This window comes from Papaver somniferum, chromosome 10 (assembly GCF_003573695.1).
Source record: "Papaver somniferum cultivar HN1 chromosome 10, ASM357369v1, whole genome shotgun sequence".
NCBI lineage: Eukaryota > Viridiplantae > Streptophyta > Magnoliopsida > Ranunculales > Papaveraceae > Papaver > Papaver somniferum.
This window is the reverse complement of record NC_039367.1, coordinates 127,591,699-127,596,171: the sequence shown is the minus strand read 5'-3', so window position 1 is coordinate 127,596,171 and position 4,473 is coordinate 127,591,699. Positions and strand designations below refer to the sequence as shown.

Here is a 4,473-nt window from a genome sequence, read left to right as displayed (position 1 = left end):
ATATAGCTTCCCTTTTTGCCATTGCCATGGTGTCAGCAGACTATATGGACGTACGTAAGTAGTTTCATCATAAAACCCTGTAATTCTCCCCCACCTAGACAACACCACCCTGGGAAGTGGGAATCCTAACTGACTCAACCGTAACAGCGCTATAAGAATTAGAAACCAGTTTTATGTTAAAGAATCCTCTATTTTTTCCCCATTCCAACCCCGCAACAATCGCAAAACCCTCTTTTATACTATCTCTAGATTAGGTGAAAAACATTAAATACATGAATGGCAACAAAACAGGAAAGAATGCATTCTCAGCAGCTATAATTACTTTAACATACAAAGATTGTTTTAAGTAGAAATAAGGCTAACATTCATCAGCTCTGAACAATTACCCAAGTCTTAGCTACTTAATACTTATCTCTCTACCCTTTATAAGTATCGAAACAACCTTAGAGTCTGTATCAATATCTTCAACTTATATCCTCATTAAGGTTCAATGGAAGATTTAGAGTTTTTGTCAATTTTTTCATCCTCAAATGGTTTCAAGATGGGAATGATTAGTGTGCTCATTAGTATGGCTGTATCATGGGTCTTCCTTCACAGATGGAGGCAAAGGAATGTCAAAGGCCCCAAAACATGGCCTTTCGTAGGTGCAGCAATCGAACAGCTAATGAATTATGATAGAATGCATATTGGTTAGCCAATTTGTTAACGGAGTCGAAAACAGTAAAGGTCCCTATGCCATTTACCACTTATACTTACATTGCCGACCCTACGAATGTGGAACATGTGCTTAAAACGAACTTCAATAACTACCCAAAGGTAAGATTACCATGTAAACAATTTAGTGTCTTTCTTGATTATATATTTTGTTGGTCATTAATAAACAATTTAGCGTATTTCTTGATTATATATTTTGTTGGTCATTAGTAATTGAACGTTTAATAATCTTTCTGAAGGGTGAAGTTTATCATTCATACATGGAATTATTGCTTGGAGATGGGATTTTTAATTCAGATGGAGAGATGTGGAGGAAGCAAAGGAAAACTTCAAGTTTTGAGTTTGCTTCTAAGAATTTGAGAGATTTCAGTACCATTGTTTTCAGAGAGTATGCAATGAAACTCTCAAGTATTTTATGCCAAGCATCGGTCAGAAACAAAGAAATTGACATGCAGGTATATATGTCAGTATGTCACAGTAACTCCCTAGTTTACATTTCTGAAAAGAACAACATAAACTGTTAACTTACATGAACACTTCGTTGAAGGTTTCTATATGTCTGTCAGGAACTATTGATGAGGATGACTTTGGATTCCATATGTAAAGTGGGATTTGGTGTAGTAATAGGGACTTTGGCTCCTGAACTACCTGATAATCACTTCGCTCGAGCTTTCGATACTGCAAATATCATTGTTACCCTTCGATTCATAGACCCTTTATGGAGAATCAAAAGATTTCTTAAGGTGGGGTCTGAAGCGTTGCTTGATCAAAGCATTAAAGTCATTAATGATTTTACATACAGTATGATTCACACAAGAAAAGCTGAAATACAAGAAGCTAAAACAAGCAACAAGAATGGTAAGGTAAGCAAATCCATGTGTTCTTATATCGAATTCTACTCCGTACTAACCATATGTGTTTGGCATATATAAGATTGCCTCAACTAATTCCTGCTCAATCTAATCAGATAAAGCATGACATATTGTCAAGATTCGTCGAGTTGAGTGAGAATCCAGACAACAACCTAACTGACAAAAGCCTTAGAGATGTTGTTCTAAACTTTGTAATTGCTGGGCGTGACACAACGGCAACAACACTGTCTTGGTTCGTATACATGATGATTGTGAATCCTCATGTTGCAGATAAGTTGTACCATTACCTGAAAGATTTTGAAGAGAACCAAGCAAAAGAGGAGAAAATATCTTTGGTTCCTTATGATCCAGAGGACCCAAAATCTTTCGCTGAAAGATTAGCACAATTCGCGAGTCTATTGACTTACGATTCACTAAGAAAATTATCATACTTGCATGCAGCAATCACTGAGACACTTCGTTTATACCCTGCTGTACCCCAGGTACGGCATTAAGAGACGCAAAAAGAAATCTTATTTCGAGAATGCAAGTTATTCGTACTTACCATAGAACATATCCACGTACATGCATATACAGGATCCGAAAGGCATAGCTAAGGATGATGTCTTGCCAGATGGAACCAAATTGAGAGCAGGAGGGATGGTGACTTATGTGCCTTACTCTATGGGCAGGATGGTTTACAACTGGGGATCAGATGCAGCTTCATTTAACCCTGATAGATGGTTTAACCAGGAGGGACTCTTTCAAAATGCTTCTCCTTTCAAATTCACAGCATTTCAAGTAAGAATTTCTCAATGTTCTACAGATATTAGCCAATAAATCAAATCTTCTTGATTTGTTTGACAACATGAAGAACTACAAATGCATCATGATACATGTGCCTTTTGTTTGTGCAGGCTGGACCAAGGATTTGTCTTGGGAAAGACTCCGCGTATCTAGAGATGAAAATGACACTTGCGATCTTATGTAGATTCTTCAATTTTCATCTGATTCCAAATCACCCTGTTAAGTATAGAATGATGACAATTTTATCAATGCAGCATGGTTTGAAGCTTACGGTAACAAAAAGGTCTGGTTAACTGATGTTGTGATCGTTTAGCAAATAACGGTGACCGACTTGCAATACCGTGAAAGATAAGGTTCAATTAGAGTTTGGGTCGATACCAAGAACCTCATACGTAGTAGCTAGAGTTGCCAAAAACTGGTTGATCGATGATTAACTGATGATTGTGGTTGTTTGGTTTTTCTTAGTACTGATTAGGTTCTGTTTACCTGATTATGGTATCTTATTATTAATGGTGAATGTAAGTACTAGTCTCCAAGCATAACTTCTTCTTTTTTATCTTTTATGCCATCATTTTGACGATCAAATCAATAGTTTTCCGAAAATTGCCTAATCATCACCTCAAAATCTCCAAGGATAACTTGTTGAGCTGTTTCTTGTAAGCACAAGTGAAACAGCGCAGCAATATCACTAACTTACATTGTCGTGAACTCTTCTTGAAATGCCAAGATCCAAAGTTACAGTTATACTCGAATAGATCAGGCTGATGGCTTGGTTTTTCTTTGTTGAAACTTCATTCGCTGCCGGAAATCGAAGAGCTAAAGATTGATTTCCCATTTATGTCATGCCAATAACTTATTCTGGTTCCATTTTCAAGCTTGTATATTCAATTGGATTTAAACAGATCAATATATTTAATGATGCCTTTCCAAATGCTACAGCCATAGGGATGTTTCAAAGGGTTGGTGTTCCAATCAAAATGATCCAGGGCATACTTTCGAGATATGAGTTGCTTCCAAAAAAAGTGTTGTTATCATTTTCCAAAGTTTCAAAGGTGAGGAATGATTTTTTTAGGGATCATGTTTTTTTTTTGAGGGGATCATGGTTTTATTAGGCCATCTTCCCTATAGTGATAAGGGGTGTCTTAAAACGTTGAAATGACTAACCTACCCTTAACCTAATTTAATTTAAAACCAACCTAATAACCGCCTATATATACATAACCACCACCTCCTCCCACCACCACCGCCCACCACCACTGATTACCACCACCACCACCACCACCTCCGATTATCACCACCACCAACCACCGATTACCACCACCACCGCCCACCACCGCCGATTACCACCACCACCACCTCCGATTATCACCACCACCAACACCGATTACCACCACCACCTACTCCCACCACCACCACCACCGCCTATTTAAGAAATGTAACAACATCAATGCAATCACAATTAAGTTCTGTTACATGATAATTTTATCGAGTATAAAAGACGCCAGCCGCAACCTGATTCTGCCATGGGACCACTCCAGAGGTATTTTCCAACAACCCCTTCACTTTAATTTGATTTTGATTGCTTCAATCGAATAGAAATCATCAAAATAAAGTTTTAGTAGGAGTTACAGAGCCATGTTCGGTTAGGCCGATTTTCCAAAAAACCCTAGTTTACTAACCGAACTTCTTGAAAATGAAGAACACGAAGAACAGTTCGGTTCTATTGGATTTAAAACCAAGTCACCGAACTCTCTGTTCGGTTGTTTCGCAAAAATTTTTAAAACTACAAAGTAACCGAACTCCACCCTTATAACCGAAAAAAACAAATCCAGTCTAACCGAACTGTGTTGTTGTGGCCACTATCTTGAGTTCCAAAATAACCGAACTTACCCAATAGAGTTCGGTTTTTTCGCAAAAAATTTTAAAACTACAAAGTAACCGAACTTAGACAATAGAGTTCGGTTGATTGGCAAAAAATACTTTTAACCGAACTCCTTGTATTAGAACAACATAAGTTCATAAGTTCGGTTCCTTCGCAAAATAAGGATATCACCGAACTTTAGTTTACGAAAATAATGAGAAGTACACAAGTTCGGTTCGT

General features: G+C 37.6%; 1 pseudogene; it reads left to right on the top strand.

The window, feature by feature from the left end:
* Window positions 1–479: 479 nt before the first annotated feature.
* On the top strand, window positions 480–2,665 carry LOC113315591 (annotated as a pseudogene).
* Window positions 2,666–4,473: the final 1,808 nt, after the last annotated feature.